We start from the raw sequence: 19,111 nt of genomic DNA on the forward strand, positions 1-19,111 counted from the left end.
TGATAGCTTTTTGCATTTTTGTCTTATTATGCCTTTTTAACTTAATTACCCATTTACCCTTTTAATTTCTAACTAATTTCAATAATACCAAAAAAATATCTTCCACTAACTTATTAATGGGATAATTTCCACATAAGGGCTTCCACTAAAAACTCTATAGCTATTTGATACCTTTAGCTATTAGAATGCAACTTTCGTACTTTACGCGATTTAGTCCTTAAAGCCAAATTAAACACTTCTCACATATAATTTCTTCATGAAAATTTTACACAATCATATAAACATATCATAGACCTTATAATAATTATAAAATAATTATTTCTAATTTAGATTTGTGGTCTCAAAACTATTGTTCCGACTAGGCCCTAATTTGGGATGTTACAACATGGCCTAGCACATGCCTCTGTGTGTGCGACCGTGTGGTCTGCTCAGGCTCATTTCTAAATGGCCCTCGAGCGACACGGTTGAGACACACGCCTGTGTCCCTACCCGTTTAGGCAAGAATAGGTCATTTACAAGGCCAACATGCCACCCATTAAGGGTCCTCCCTAAAAGCATCAAAACCAAATCATTTTATACCAAATTTTCAACCAATTCACAACCAAATCATACACCAATCATGCCATATTATAATCAACCAATTTCATAGAATTAATCCACACCAAAATATACCAAAACATAAGATTCATAACCTTAATTTACTTATCCAATCTCATGCCAAAATCTTACCAAATTTCAAAATAGGCATATACTAAAAACTTACCAACTTGACCAATTCTCTTGGCCATCTATGAACACATCATATTAACCATATTTCATCACATAATTTATACTCAAAAGTCATATATATACACAACCAAAATCAAGCCATATCACATGGTTAAATTTTACACTTCACAACTTAAAACATATCTCAAATACTTCTAGCCTATACAGGCCATACTTCAATTTTACGTTTTCAAAAGGTACCAAAATAAAGTTCGATAGTGTGGTGATGATCCTCAATGATCCCTGAGCTCATAGTAGCTTCGATAATCTATAAAACAGTTGAAAACAAACACAAAGTAAGCTTTCAAAAGCTTAGTAAGCCATATACAAATAAACTCATCACATAACACATTTCTAAACCATTTCATTCATGTAGTTCATGGCAAAATATAACCACATATCTATACATCTTATATATCTCAATTGTTCATAATTCAACTACATATGCATATCTCATTCTCAAATTCCTCATACCTATTTCATATGTCCACATAAATACATATGCTTACCTTCCATTCTCAATCTTAACATACATTTCAAGCATACCTGAATCATATACAAGTTCACATAGTCATTCATTTTCTCGGAATACCTGCTGAACCGTTCGGAATCAAATAGGATGCGCGGATAGCTTGGAAAGCTCATACAATGCCAGACGTGGTCTTACATGTAATTAAATATTGATGCCTCTGTCCCAGACAGGGTCTTACACAAAATCAAATACGTTGCCGATGTCCCAAACATGGTCTTACACGTAAATCTCAAATCGATGCCAACATCCCAGACGTGGTCTTACATGAAATCACATATCGAAAATCCTATGTCATGACATATGTATCCTAACTATTCCTATGGTTCGTACGGGACTTCTTGGACGTCGTCACATTATCGGAATTTTCTCAGATTTCATATATTCAGCTCTCATATCCATTCACCACAATTCGAATATCGTATAAGTAATAATAATTCAATTAACACATTTATTTGTATATTGACTTACCTCGTACGGATGCGAATGGACGGAATCGACTACTCGATGACTTTCGACTTTCCCCGATCTAAATTCGTTTTCTTTAGTTCTTGATCTAAACATATTCAAATTTCACTTATTCAATCTCACATTCATTCAAATCAATCCATATACACATATTTAGGGCATTTTACAAATTAGCCCTTACATTTTCACATTTTAACACTTTAGTCCCTAATTCATAAAATCACAAAATACACAAAATTTCCTTTTACACATGCTTAGCTGAATTTTCACTTGGCTCATTTAAGCCCACATATTTCATTTATTTCATCAATTTCTCATTTTCACAATTTAGCCCATATTACTCAAATTTGTCAAAAATCTCAATACAAAACATATGTATCTATCATCAAGCTTCCATATTTCATCAACTAACATTACAAAACTCACAAAATCAACAATGGCATAACTCAAAATCATCATCCAAATAAAAAATTTAGGCATGGGCTCGATAGAATACAAAGCAATGATCACAAAAACGTAGAAATTATCAAAAATCGAGTCAAAACCATACCTTAATCATCAAATTCCTTAGTCGAACCCTAGCTTGGTTTTTTCTTTCCTTTTCTTTTAATATAATCGGCCAACAAGAAAGAAAAATAAGCTAAAATTCAACTTTGGTTTTAATTATATTAACATTAATACATAATTTACTAATTTACCCTTTTTCATTTCATTTAAAATCCACCAACTCATGTCTAATTTTTTCCATGCATAATTCCAAAGGTCCATTTACATCTTAAAGACCTCATATTTAATAAGACACATCAATTTTGCACTTAATCAAATAGAAGGCCATTTTTGCATTTTACGCGATTAAGTCCTTTTTATCAAATCGGCGCACAAACAATAAATTTTTCACACAAAACTTTCATAGATATTAATTCACATATTATAAGCATGGAAAATAATATTAAAATATTTTTCTGACCCAGATTTGTGGTCCTGAAACCACTATTCTTACTAGGGTCTAAATCGGGCTATTACAAAAGGTGTTTAAGTTATTATGAACTTTTAATTGGAGGGCTTTAAATGGTAATTAGACCACTATACTTTAGGGTGGACAAAAAAGAACATGGTTAGGTGAAACATTAAAGTTATGCATTAAGAGTATTTTAGTGATTTGGTAAATAAGGACAAAATTAACTAAAATAAAAGTGTCCATCTTCATCAATTTCATCCCCCATAGCCGAATTTTACACGAAAGACATAGCTAGGTTTTGGCCAACTTTCAAGCTCGATTGTAAGTCCATTCTTGTCTCATTTTTAATGATTTCTATATTTTTGAGATAGTAGTAACTTGATCTAGCTATTTCAAGGACTAATTCGAGAGAAAGTTAAAGTCTAAAATTTTACCCATGTTGAATATGCTTGTATTTTGATGTTTGATGGTAGAAAATGCATGTTTGTTGTTAGTTAAACAACATCTGTAAAGTGATTTTCGGTAAAAATGTCAAATAGAGACTTAATTGTAAAGTGTTGTAAAATGTGTGGTAAAGTGTGAATAAATGAAAAATGTGGGCTGTTATGAGTAAAGGTAATGTTCGGCTAAGCTTGGGTTGAGAAGAAATTGAAAGAAATTCATTTTACGAGCCTAGGGACTAAATCATAAAATGTTGAAATGTTAAAGGCAAAAATGTAATTTTTGCCATAATGTGATTTTAGATTGAATTGAATAACTTGATGATTATGAGTTAAATATGGTATTATAGATCAAGAAAAATGAAGCTCGGGTCTAGATTGGGGGAAAATAAAGTAATTGACAAATTGATCCTTTTCGTCATTTTTGTAACCATGGTAAGTCCGTATGTTAAATAAACATTATTATAATTTTATTTTAAGTGCTTTAATACTGCATAAATTTTATGAACGACTCTATGGACACGTTCGATGATGATTTAGCAAGTAAGAACTCCCGATTGAACATTAGGAATAGATTAGGATACAAGTGACATGTCACTAGGGAACCATGTTATGTGATCCGGGAGCTAGTCATGTACATCCTACCGGTGGCTGAGTATACAGGCATATGTTGCAGTTACTTGATAGCTTGTGTGAGCAGCACCGTGTAGCTATCTCTCGATTGACAGCTTGTGTGAGCAGGCCTGTTCATGGCTCAAGAGCTAGCATATATATGCGTATTGAGAAAGAGGTAGCAAGGGCTACAAACGTGGCACTTTGTGTGCGAGATTTCCCAGGTATCTGATATTATTCCAAGTGCTTCAACAGGTATGTCAAAGACGAGGGTAAGCATGAAATTTGTAACACCCATTACCCGTATCTGAAGCTGGGATAGGGTTCGAGGCATTACCAGACTTAAGCGTTCACAAACATCCAAAATCGGGCCATAAAATTTCATCCAAATTAAAACTTTTCAAACACATGTAAGTCATCCCTTATGCAGGCCTTCAAGGCCTGCAACATACATCAGGGTGGTTTGGGACTAAACTGAGAACTTAGAAAGCTCTAGGAAAACTTAGGGAAATTTTCATGAAACAGGGTCACACGCCCGTGTGGACATAGGGACACGCCCGTATGTCTCCAACATGCTCTGTCCTCAGGCCGTGTAACTCTCTGTTTATGACGTCAGCAAAACAAATTTAACCACACGGCCAAGCCACACGCCCGTGTGCTAGGCCATGTCCTCCACACAGTTGAGACACATGGCCGTGTCTTTGCTCGTGTGGCTATCACTTAAGCTATTTTCCAAGCCCTTTTATTATCATTAATACTTCACATACTTAAATACATTATAGACACATATAATGTAGCATCAAATAAGCGATTAAACATCCTCCATTAAGACTCAATTGTACTTTTCATATGTCATCATACATGTGTTTTGCTTACTCATTTTATACCAAGTCTAAACACACCAATTCATAATAAACTGAACATGTCAATTTGATTATTACTTATACATTTATACCATGCTTGCCTAAGTCATTCCACACCAATTTCATGTTCAAGCATTATTAACTTTGCCATATCACACTTTTATTATGTGATTATGACCACTTCGTTTGGTCATAAGACATTCATAAAGCATACATACCGTAATACTAACAATTCATATCAAACAAATATCATCACATGACCACATCACCAGGCATCAATACATAACTTGGATAAATAGGCTTACAAGCCATAACCATCATAAGCCACATCTCATGGCTATATACAATGTACTAATATAAGCCAACATCTTGGCCAAAACATAAGAACACGTATTAATAATTAAGTTCCTATACATGCCACTCACTTGAAGACATTAAGATTCATCAATACTCCAAAGAAGGTAGCTTGATAGTGTGAGGTTGCCTCCGACGATCTCCAACCCCGAGCTAACCTGTCAACACTAAAGAAATGGAAAGAAGGGAGTAAGCTTAAATCTTAGTAAGTCCATATGAAAATGATAAGCAAATTATCAACATGATTCCATGGAAATATAATCATAATTACACTTTTACTTATTTTCTGGTCATGCTGTTTTCTCAAGTCATAGTTACTAATTTATTTATATATGGAGCTACGGAACTAAAAATTAAGATTCGTAAATTTTCCCTGAAACTATACTCATATATATTCTTATCATAAAATTTCTAAAATTTTTAGTCTGGCCAATAAGTACAGTTTATTCTTTAAAGTTACCCCTGTTCTGTTGTTTGACAGCTTCAACCTTTCTTTACTAAAAATTGATTATCTCATAGTACAGGTTTCAATTAATGTTACTGTCTATTTCTATTCAAAATAGACTCATTAATTATTTAGTCATATAAATCCTAGCCCATAATTATTTTTGTACAAGTTTTAGTAATTTTCAAAATTTGAGATAGTGGAGCTCAAAATCACTCTGACTCTATCTCACAAAAGTTAAAATATATCATAATATGAAACTATTTTGCTTACACTGTTTCTTCTATATGACACTAGATTCAATAAGCTTTAATTTAATATCTTATTCACTCTCTAATTCAATTTCCACAATTTTTGGTGGCTTTTCAAAGTCACACAACTGCTAATGTCCAACACTATCTTAGTGCAATATAATGGTAACTATCATAAGTTCATTTTCAACTAATCATGAACTTACCATTTCATGGATTTCATGTTCAATTTCACAAATACATAATAACATAACTATAAAGATTATTCATCATCCGTACCCTTTTGGCTTACTTATCATATAAACATATATACTTGTTCATCATAAATCGATCTTTACCAAGCCATTATTCATAAGTTTAGCATACGTACCTGTACTCATCATAGTGTATCATATAACCATACCTATTTTACATGCCCTCCTCGGGACTTTCATTACATTCATTACATTACCTGTTGAACACTAGAAATACTAATGGATACACGGAAACTTGCACCTAAGTGTCACATATACATACGTAGCCAAAGCTACCTCATAACATGTATAAATCCATAATGAACTTAGACCTCTCAACGAGCTTGGATGTTACATGAATCGCATCTATCATGAACTCAGACCTCTCAATGAGCTCAGATGCTCACATCCATAATGAACTTGGACCTCTCAACGAGCTTGGATGCCACATATATCACGAACTTGGACCACTCAACAAGTTAGGATTCTCACATATATCACGAACTCGGATCGCTCAACGAGCTCGAATTTCTAAATTCCTAGTGACATGTCACTTGTATCCTAAACTATTCCTAAGGTTCAAACGAGGTTTTTCTCATTGGACATAGCATCTCTATCGTACTTGATCGTAATGTTGTGGATAACGACCATAATATCATTCATGCTTAAAAATTCACCATTCTCATATTCATGAAATAAACATGGCATTGCTCATAATTACATTTAGGCATTTGTCACATAATACAATCATCATATCAACTCTATAAATATTCACCCATAATGTTCACACATCAATTTAAGTTCAAGCATAAACAATGATATTATTGCATTATTATTGACATACGAACTTACCTCGAATACGAGGACGACTATATATTCCGATTTAGTGCTTAATCTCATTCATTTCCAATCTATACTTGAATCTCATTTTCCTTGATCTATAATATCACATTTAGCTTACTAATTAGTCACATTATTCATATGGGTCCAAAAATATTTTTTTTACAAATTTTCATTTTGACCCTAAACTTTTGTATATTTGCAATTTTGCCTTTAAGGCTAGTAAAATGATTTTTATTCAATTTCCTTGCATTTTAAGTCTAGCCGAATCATTTTCATAACTATAGCAGCCCCTAATTTCCACTAAATTACACTTTTATGACAAATTTTGTAACTTTTGCAAAACGATCCTTTTTGACAATTTCATTGAAAATCACTTAGTAAAAGTCATTTATTTAACATCCAACATTCATTTTCTACCATTAGGCATCAAAACACGTGCATGTCATCCATGGGTAAATTTTTAAACACAAAATCTGGCTCAAAATAATGGTGGAAATAGCTAAATCGAGTTACCGAGACTTAAAAATGTAAAGAACATTAAAAATAGGGCTCGGGATCACTTACAAATGAGCTTGGAAGCTTGAACATAAACCCTAGCCATGGTTTCTTCTAACATTCAGCTGGATGGGCGTAACATCCCAAAATATGGCCTAAACAGAAAAGTGGTTATGAAACCACGAATCTGTGGTTGCAAAACCATGAATCCGAGATAGAAAAGTTTATTTTGATTAATTCTTATAATTTACCGTGTGATTAGATGCTTGCGTTAGAGTATCGATGGAAATTTTGATAGATAGCATGCTTAATTTGCCTACTAGGGCTTAATTGCAAAAGTTGATAAACATGAGTTTTAGATGCTAAAGGATTAAATTGAAGAGTATAATTGAAGTAGAGGTCCTTAAATGGAATTAGACCATTAGGTTTTCATGGACAAAAATGGACATACATAGATAAAAATAACTAAAGTTTTAATGAAAGGTATTTTAGTCATTTGGTAATTAAAAGATTAAAAAAGGGAAAAAGATGGCAAAATGTGCCCATCTTCTTCATTAGGCTGAAATTTCAAGGGTTCTTCTAAGGTTTTGTCAAGCTTCCAAGCTTCATAGTAATTGATTCCAAGCCCCATTTTTAATGTTCTTTACATTTTTGAAGTCCTGGTAACTTGATTTAGCTTATTCTAGCAATAATTTAACCTAGGATTCATATTTGGAAAAATACCCATAGGTGAAATGTTTTGATGTTTTATGGTAGAATATGAAGCTTGAAATTACGTTAAACGACTTGAGCTAAGCAATTTTAAGCGAAAACGAGTAAAATGACATAATCGATAAAAATACCTAATGGTCATAAGTACATGTTAGAGTGGGAATTTGATGTTTCCGTAGGTAAATAAATGATCAGCATGTCATAAAACATAGGGATTAGGGATAAAGTTTCATTTTCGAGCCTTGGGGCAAAAGTGTAAATATGCAAAAGTTTAGGGACAAAATCATAATTTTGCCAGAGGTAGAGTTAAAGATTGTTTTGATAAATGTGAATATTAAATAAGTTAAATTTTCTATTATAGATCAAGAATAACGAAATTCGAGGTTAGACCGAGGAAAGAAAAAGGTTGAGGACTAAATCAAAATATTTGATCATATTTTGTATCGAGGTAAGTTTGCGGTAAATAAATGCAATGTTTTATTATTTTATAATTAATGATGTTATTTTTCAGTATCTATATATTTATTTTGTAAATTTATTCCTTGATGATTCAAGTAAGAATTGACAGAGAAATGATACTTAAATGTCCCGGTTGAACCTTAGGAATGTGTAGGATACAAATGTCATGACTTTAGGGTTTAAGGATACCAAGTAAGACCATGCCAAGGCATGGCATTGGTAAGTTTTATAAGGCAAGGAAATCATGTAAGACCATGTCAAGACATGGCATTGATAAACTACTATAAGGAAAAGATCCCATGTAAGACCATGCCAAGGCATGGCAATGGTGAGTTCATAAGGCAAGGATACCACGTAAGACCATGTCAAGACATGGTAATGGTAAGTTCAAAAAGGAAAGGTACCCGTGTATCCTTAGTATTCCAAATGTTTCAATAGAAAATTCAAAGAGCGTCCCAAAGGGAAGGTAAGATAAGTCCATGTTCAAAAGGTTTAGGTTATCTTGATAATTCATTTAGAATGTTGTTATTTATTTACATGCAAACTTACTAAGCTTTATGCTTACTCCCTTTATTTTCTCTCTTTTTTTATAGTATTACAAAGCCAACTCAGAAAATCATAAGGACGTCGGAGATCGCCTCACACTAGCAACGAGTTATCTCGATATTTTGTGACTAGAAATACTTTAAGTTATGGCATGCATAGGGACTTGGCTATTTTGTGTGTATGTCCTTATGACATGATTAAAGAATTTCATGTGAATACTTGGTAATGATTAGCTTATGATATAGCTAAATAAGAACATGTTTTGGTATTATGTATGCCTAAATGAGGTTTGATGCAAAGAAATTATGAAAGAGTAAGAGTTGGCTATGGAACAGTTAGGAAACAGCAGCAGTGATGTGGTTTTGAAAAATCACTAAAAATTATAGAATTGGAATTAAATGGTGAATGAGATATATAATTAAATTTTATTGAGTCTATTTTCATAAGAAAGAAACAGAGCAAGCAAAGGAAGTTTATATTCTGAGATATTTAAATTTCTGTAAGACTGGTTTAGAGTGACTTTGTGATCCCTTGTTCCAAATTTGGAAAATCACTAGAAATTTTACAAAAATAATTATGAGTCAAAGTTTATATTTCTAGATTCCTCAATGAGTCTATTTTCATTAGAAACAAATAGAAATATTATCTGATTTCTTTATAATGAGATAATTGATTTTTAGTAAAGAGAGGTCAGGTGCACTAAACTGCGAAATAGGGGAATATTTAATGAATAAAATGTACTAATTGGCCAAACCAAAAATTCTGGAAAAATTATGGTAAGAAGATATATGAGTCTAGTTTTGGAAAATTTACAGATTTAAATTTCAAGTTTCGTAACTCGAGTTATAATTAATTTACTTACTGTTATGCAGATGGACAATTTTATTATGAATAGTGAAATAAATTGTTTTGATTTGTGTAAGTAATCGAAAAATTTTTAATGTTCCAGGTTTGGTTCCGAACCATTCCAATTGCATGTTTTAGGGCCTCGAGGGCCCTTTTCAGGGATTTATTGGATGAAAGTGAGTGAAGTAAATTTTTTTTTGCCCCAAACATGTAAGATAAGTCTGGTAACACCTCGTGCTCGACTCTGGCGAGGGTCTCAGGTGAGGGGTGTTACAATGGGGAAGAAGATGAGCAATTTTGGCTTAATTTCCCTTTTTAATTCATTTATTTACAAAATGACTAAAATGCCCTCAATGACTTTCTTTGAAATTTTACCTAACCATGTCCATTTTTGTCCAAATTTTTAGAACTTGGTCAAATTACTCTTTAAGGACCTCTAATTTATAATTCAATTCAATTTCATGCTTAAAGCTTCTAGAACTTAAGTTTTACAATTTATTCAATTTAGTCCTTAAAGTCCAATCGAGCACCTTAAACATAAAATTCCTTAATGAAATTTTTACACAAGCATGTAAACATGTCATAGGCCTTCTAATAATCATAAAATAATTATTTCTAATTCAGATTTTTGGTCTCAAAACCACTGTTCCGACTAGGCCCTAGTTCGAGATGTAACAAAATTAATACAAGATGGTACAAGTATGTACTTAACACTTGTGATGGTTAAATTCATGAAATGGTGAATTCTTGGTAAGATGTGATTTTGTGAATTTTGGCCATGAGATTTATTGCGATTTACATTATCATATATTATTTTACTTGCATGGGAATGTATGGTAAGATTTGCTTATTTCTTGCATATGAGCTTACTAAGCTATACAGCTTACTCTGTTTTATTTTTCCATGTTTTATAGTATTACCAAGCTAGCTCAGATTGGAGATCGTTGGAGATAGCATCACACTATCAAACTTTAATTTTGGGTATCGATGATCTTAAACATTTTGAGTATATGGCATGTATAGGAACTTGGTCATTTTGGTATATGTGTCATTATGAATTTGGCCAAATGTGTTGGCTTATAATTGTTTAAGGTGATTTGGTGTTTAGCCATGTAATTGGTTTATTTTGGCTAAAATGGTTGTAAGCCTATTTATATAAGTATATATGTGCCAATGCCTTTTTGTTTATGTGTTTCGTAATAGGTTGCTATATGCTTACTTATGGCTAAACAGTTTATTGTTAAATGATTGTGTTTGGTGCATTGGTATGCTAAAAGATCTATATGATATAATGCATGTTAATGGTAGCCGTATTAAAGCTTGTAGAATGTGAGTTTGGTATGATTTGGTGTGGTACAATGTGATGTTGTAAGTATGCTAAGTGTTGATAATGAAATGACATGATTTAGCCTTGATTGTGGATGTTTTGGTTGCCTAAATATGCTATGATTTATGCCATTAAAGTTGTGGATGTGTTTGTGTGAAAATAAGGGTGATAAATGGCTTGGAAAATAGCCTTTATTTTGTTCACACGGGCAGACACACGGGCGTGTGTCTAGGCCGTGCGCGACACACGACTTGTTCCATGGGCATGTCTCTTGGCTGTGTCCCCTGCACCTAAATTTTAAGAAACAGAATGCTCAGAATTGAGCAAACGGGTAGAGACACGGGCGTGTGTCTCATCCGTGTGAGCGACACGGCATCAAGCATGGGCGTGTCTCTTGGACGTGTGAAGTCTGCACCTATTTATGAAAATTTAATTAACCACACGGCCTAGCACACGGGCGTGTGGCTTGGCCGTGTAACTTCAATTTGTTCATGCCTTGCAAGTTAGAGAGTTACACGGGTTAGGAACACGGGCATGTGTGACCATACGGCCTGCCCACACGGGTGTGTTCCAAACTATACGGACGTGTGACCCCTGTACATGGAAAAAATTTTCTAAGTTTTCTAAAAATTTCCTAAGTTCTTGGTTTAATCCCGGACCACTTCCAACGTATGTTTTGTGCCTCAGAGGCTCGTATTAGGGACTTTATGACTGAAAGCAAATGGTTTTAATTTGGATGAAATTTATAACTCGTAATTGTATGATTGCTTGCGATGTAAGTCTAGTAATGCCTCGTAACCTTGTTACGGCATCAAATACGGGTGAAGGGTGTTACATTTAGTGGTATCAGAGCTACGGTTTAGTCGATTCTCATACTAACGTAGCGTGTGTGAGAGTCTAGCTATACATGCCACATATAACTGGTGATAGTGTGACGACTCCTGACAATTTAAATTTTGCTTTCATATAGTAAATGGATCCCGACCAAGATGTAGCTGATGATGTTGAAAGTAATACGCCGACTCCCGCCGAAGGGGTAGCTCCATCTGAAAGTAGACCAGTGACGGCTAGTTAGGGAAGAGACGCTAGGGAAGCCTTCTTCCAAAGGATGAATTAGTGGTTTGCCAAGTTTGTTCGAAAAAATCTGGCTGCTCAACATCCTCCACCCCACCTAACCTCCAATCGATTCCCGTAGCTCCTCAAGGTGTGGAATTGTTAAGACTGAACAAGCCTACAGTTGATAAGATTAGAAAACAAGGGGTTGAAGAATTTAGAGCTAATGCTGACAATGATCCTGAAAGAACAGAGTTTTTGCTTGAGAACTCTATTAGGGTATTTGATGAGCTTTCTTGCACACCGGATGAGTGCTTGAAATGTGCTACATCACTTCTAAGGGACTCGGCATATCAGTGGTGGAATAATCTAGTATTAGTGGCACTGAGAGAAAGAGTTACCTGGGATTTCTTTCAGGACGAGTTCAGAAAGAAATATATTAGTCAACGGTTTATTGATCAGAAACACAAAGAGTTCCTAGAGCTAAAATAGGGTTGTATGTCTGTAACCAAATACGAGTAATAGTTTGTTAGACTCAGTAAATACCCTTTGGAATGTGTTTCAACAGAGGCTAGAATGTACAAGAGATTTAAAGATGGGTTGAATGAGGATATCAGACTGTTAGTTGGGATTTTAGAGTTGAAAAATTTTGTTGTGCTAGTTGACCAAGCTTGCAAAGCTGAAGAGTTGAGCAAAGAAAAGAGAAAAGTTGAGTTCGAGACTAAAGATCCGAGAAAAAGACCGCTGAATAAGTCATTTCAATCTTCATCAAAGAAATCAAGGGATTTGTATACTCGTTCGAATGTTTCAACTGGGTATCCCAACAGAGATCATGGGAAGCAATATTCAAGTTCTAAGGCCCAAACTACGTTAACAGCAAGCATTGGTAATGCTAGGTTCAATAGACCTGAATGTTAATATTGTGGTAGACAACATCTCGGTGAATGTAGGATGAATGACCGGGCTTGCTTTAAATGTGGCTCTCAAAATCACTTCATTCAAGATTGCCCTAGAATGGCTGAGACAGATAAGTTTCAAAATGGAAGATCGAGCAACACTGCCACTAAAGGGAGGCCACTGAGAAATACGGGAAATAGGACTATAGAAATGTTGTAACAAAAGATTTAACTACGAGATCAGAGGTTAGAGCACCTGCTAGAACCTACACTATTCGCACTCGTGAAGATGCATCATCCCCTGATGTTATCACTGGTACATTTTCTCTATATGATACTAATGTAGTTGCATTGATTGATCCTGGATCAACTCAATCTTATATTTGCATGAATTTGGTATCTACTAAGAATTTTCCTGTTGAGTTTACTGAGTATGTGATTAAAGTGTCGAACCCCTTAGGCAAATATGTTTTAGTTGATAAAGTTTTCAAGAGTTGCCCTTTAATGATTCGGGGTCACTGTTTTTCGGCTGACTTAATGCTTTTACCGTTTGATGAGTTCGATGTAATTCTTGGAATGGATTGGTTGAGTCTACATGATGTCGTAGTGAATTGTAGATGGAAAGATTATTGAATTCAAATGTCAAGATAATGAAATTCTTTAGATTGAATTGGATAAGTCGGGTGAGTTGCCTATTGTGATTTCGTCGATGTCGGCTTAGAGGTATGTAAGGAAAGGTTGTGAAGATTATCTTACATATGTACTAAATACGAAAGTGTCTGAATTGAAGATCGAATCTGTGCCGGTAGTTTGTGAATATCCGGATGTGTTTCCAGAAGAGTTGCATGGGTTACCACTGATCAGAGAGGTTGAGTTTGCTATTGATTTAGTACTGAAAACTTCACCGATATCGATAGCTCTATATAGAATGGCTTCGACCGAATTGAAAGAATTGAAATCTTAGTTGCAAGAGTTGATAGATAAGGGTTTTGTGAGACCAATTTTTTCGCCCTGGGGTGCACCAGTGTTATTCGTCAAGAAGAAAGATGGATCCATGAGACTTTGTATTGATTACCGCCAGCTTAACAAGGTTACGGTAAATGTAACAGCCCGATTTAGACCCTACTCGGAACGGTGGTTTTGGGACCATGAATTCGAGTCAAAAAATATTTTAAAATTATTTTCTGTGTTTATTCTATGTGAAATTATGTCTGTGAAAATTCTGTGACTTAATTTTGTCGTTTAAGTGTCTGATTAAAAAAAAAGGACTTAATCGCGTAAATTAAAAAATGGGTAGTTTGTTTTGTAAAGAGCTTATTTGTTGATGGCTTTCTAAATGGGAGTAGTTGTGATGAAATTAGTCCATTATATATGAAGTGGACGGTAGTGGGCATGATATATGTAATTTTATAATTTATTAACTAAGGTTAAAAAGTAAAATAATAAAAAAATAATATATATGTTATAATTTATTATAAATAAAACAAAGTGCTCATATTATTATTTCAACCATAGCCGAATATAAACAAAATAAATAGGAGAAGTTAGGCTCGGCCATCTTCCAAGCAAAAATCAAGGTTCGTTCTTTGTCGATTTTTGATAATTTCTATGTTTTTGAGATCGTTGCTTCGAGTACTACAAAACCCATGCTTGAATTTTTTATTTTTGATGAATATTTTGAGTTGTACCATTGTTGATAGCTTGTGATTTTTTGTTGTTGATGATGAAAAATGAAAGATATGTTTTAGATTAACATATTTTGTATTGGAGTTTTTGATGATTTTGAGTAATTAGGACTTAATTGCAAAAAAATAATAATTTGAGGGACTAAAATGTGAAATTGATAATATATATGGACTTGTATGAGCATGGGTACTATTCGGCCTAACATGGGTGTTGAGAAATTTTGTGTATTTTGTGTTTTGTGCAATAGGGACTAAATTGTAAAAATTGTAAATGTTAGGGGTAAAATGGTAATTTGCCTATTTATGTGTTTTTGGATTAAATTGAATGGAAATATGTTTGAATGAGCTTAATTTGAATGTGTTTAGATCAAGAAATAAAGAAATCAGATTTTGACCAGGGAAAAACGAAAGTTGTCGACTAGCAGCCCCGTTCTGTTTTACGACATCCGAGGTAAGTTTATAAGCAAATAGATGTGTTTATTTGGTAATTAAATGTTATATTTATATGCTGTTATGAAAATGTGGAATTTTAATATGCTATGGCCGAAAATGATTAAATTTGACTACTACACTTTCAAGTTCAATTCGACTGAGTTACGATGTCTGAAAGCCCCGTATGAACCTTAGGAATAGCTAGGATACATATGTCATGACATAGGATTCCGGTATATGTGTGCGAGTAAGACCATGGCATCGATATGTGATTCCGATATGTGTTTACAAGTAAGACCCTGTCTGGGACAGTGGCATCGATATGTGGTTACATGTAAGACCACGTCTAGGACGTTGGCATTGTACCATTTATGTGATTATTCGAGTCTCCTATCTAATTCTGAATGGTTCATCAGACGAAGGTAAATTGTGCATGATTATGTAATACGAGTAAAACGGCCAGATATGAATTAATTGTTTAGCTATTAATGATAAGGTAAGTTGGTACTCGGTATTTGTTTTATTCACACATAATTGATGATAATGACTTTAAGTGGTGTTAGCATATGTATATTCGGCTTGTAGTTATATAAAATGATTATGAGAAAATGACTCATAATTAAATGTAATGTATGTTTTGATATAATTGGTCTTGTTGACTATTTATGTATATATATGCAATACTACATAGTGATTTTTTTTAGCTTATGTGTAAAAGTATATGCAAGCATGATTATAATATAATTAATGGTTTTTTTTTGGGAAGTTGAATATTAATATACCCAAATGGTCAGGTGAGTATCCAGCCAAGTAAAAAAAAATGCAATTACTTGTATATAAATAAATATGTGCATTCAGCAGGGTATAATAAAGTGGTTGGTAAGTTGATTGAAAAATAGACAATGTGTGTATTTGATCATTCGGCCAATATGATGTTTAAGTACGAATGTATATATGTGGATGTACTTATAAGTATAACTTGAGATTAAATGGTATTTAGTTACTATAAATGATAATTAACTTAATTGAATTAAATACTTTGTTGGGTTTACTATTTGTTTATGACTTACTAAGCTATATTAGCTTATTTTGTGTATCCTTATTTGTTTTATAGATATTAGAAATCAAGTTACAGGCTCGGGGATCATCTGCGAAGTTCATCACACTATCTACTATTTTGGGGTACCTTTCTAAGTTAAATTCGAATTATGGCATGTATAAGCTGAAGTGTGGTTTAAATGATAAATTTTGGTTGTGTATAAAGCCATGCGAAAATGGCTAATCAAAATGTTGAAATAAATCATGCTAGGTATGGTCTACGGTGATTATGGTTGAATGTTGCAGGTTATATATCTATGATTATTACGTGTGATAAATCTTGTATGTTTAAGAAATGAGCAATGGCTTGAAAGAATCGCGACTAATCCATTGATGTAAATTTTTTATGTGAAATATATTTGAGAACCTAGTGAATATGTTTGTGACTTAGTAATGTTCATGATTCAATGTTTTGAACTTTTGATAGGGTTCGAAAAATATGGCAAGGTTTATTACGATATATTTTTGTCCACTTGTGCATTGGTAGGTATGATCATGATAATATGAAAATGGTTTATGTGTGATTTAATGAGAATGTATTGTAATACGTCAAATAGACATGACATATGTTTGTATTTAATTAAAGTCCTGCATATGCATTTATTTATAAATGAGAGTGTGGTAGTAGTAGCATAATATGCATGAAAATGGTAATGTATTCTACTATATTATCCATATAAATATATATGTTTGAGTATCCATAAATGTGATTTTACATATTATGTCTTAAGTGTGATTTGATATAACATGCATGCAAACGTGTCTTAGGACACATGTAGAGTAAGATAAGAAATTTTACTTATGGTATAAGTAATTTTTTTAAGGTGATAAACGCAAGAGATTTTATATATAAATATTTACTTGTTATTTACAAGTTCGCAAATTTGTATTTAAAATTTATAAAATTGGTTGTAAGATGTGAGTTGTATATATGTATATATATATGAGATTCGTATAGGCTATCATATCACTAATGCCACATGTATACAATAATAGGTATATTAGTTTATGGTTCTTAAAAAAAATTAGTAAATTTTCGAGACTAATTCACGTGATTATGTAATGTTTATTATAATTGATCGGAATTGTGTTTTATTCCGTAACATCTTACGACCCTATTCCGGCGACAGATACGGGTTAGAGGTGTTACAATAAAGAACAAATATCCTTTACTAAGAATTGATGATTTGTTTGAATCAGTTGAAAGGGGCAACGGTGTTCTCGAATATAGACTTGAGATTAGGCTATTATCAGTTGAGAGTTAAAGATTCAGATATGTCGAAAATTGCATTCAGAAAGAGGTACGGGCATTATGAATTCCTTGTTATGCCGTTTGGATTAACAAATGCTCCTGCAGTTTTTATGGACTTGATTAATCGAATCTTCAGACCGTGTTTAGATAAGTTTGTGGTTGTATTTATCCATGACATTCTGATTTATTCCCGAGATGAGTCTGAGCATGCCGAACATTTAAGAATTGTATTGCAGGCTTTGAGGGATAAGAATTTGTTTGCTTAATTCAGCAAAAGTGAGTTTTGGCTTCAAGAAGTCAGGTTTTTGGGATACATTGTTTCAGCAGAAGGCATACAGGTTGATCCGAGTAAGATTTCGGTAGTTGTTGATTGGAAACCACCGAGAAATATATCCGAAGTTAGAAGCTTTTTGGGCTTGGCCGGTTATTATCGGTATTTTGTTAAGGGATTTTTTATGATTGCTACACCTATGACTAGACTGTTACAAAAAGATGTGAAATTCGAGTGGTCTGAAAAATGTCAATAGAGTTTTGAGCATTTAAAAGCATTGTTGACTGAGGCACCGGTGTTAGTGCAACCTGAGTCGAGAAAAGAGTTTGTGATTTTTAGCGACGCATCGTTGAACGGTTTAGGTCGTGTGTTGATGCAAGAGGGTAAAGTGATAGCGTATGCCTCGAGACAGTTGAAACAGCACGAAAAGAATTATCTGATGCACGACTTGGAATTAGCCACTATTGTGTTCGCTTTAAAATTTTGGAGACACCATTTATTTAGTAAGAAGTGTCACATCTTTACCGATCACAAGAGTTTAAAGTATTTAATGACTCAGAAAAATTTGAATTTATGACAACAGATATGGCTCGAACTATTGAAAGATTATGAGTTAGTGATTGACTATCACCCGGGGAAAACAAATGTAGTTACAGATGCTTTAAGTAGAAAGTCCTTGTTTGTTAACCTTATCTGATGATGGATCAATTTTGGCCGATGTAACACCCCTTAACCCTTTTCCAGAATCGGAATAGGATTACAGAGTATTACCAGTCGCTACAATTTAGAACACGAATCAAATAAAATTAAACATTGTATAGTTTAGTAATATATCTTATTAACCCCTTTTATGTACATTCAAAGCCTATAGAATATGTTAAGAACAAACCGAAACTCAGTTAGAAGCTTATAAACTTTTTTGTAAAATTTCCAAGTTTTCTCTTAATGAACAATACCACACGCCCGTGTGTTTTAGTGACACGCCCATGTGTCTCTATGACATGCCCGTGTTGTCACCCCGTGTGACTCACATGGCTAGGACACGCTCGTGCCCTTTACCCATGTACTTCTCTAACTTGTTGCTCATGAACAAACTAGTTTTATACGGCCAAGACACACGCCCGTGTGCTTAGCCCGTGTGGATTTATTTTCAAGTCGAGCCTAGTGCAGTTTTTACACGGCCAGGCACAGGCCCATGTACTGTGGCCGTGTACTACACAAGGCTAAGACACATGCCCGTGTCTCTATCCGTATGGCCATACTTGAGCATTTTGTT

Source organism: Gossypium hirsutum, chromosome A02, assembly GCF_007990345.1.
Source record: "Gossypium hirsutum isolate 1008001.06 chromosome A02, Gossypium_hirsutum_v2.1, whole genome shotgun sequence".
Classification (NCBI taxonomy): domain Eukaryota; kingdom Viridiplantae; phylum Streptophyta; class Magnoliopsida; order Malvales; family Malvaceae; genus Gossypium; species Gossypium hirsutum.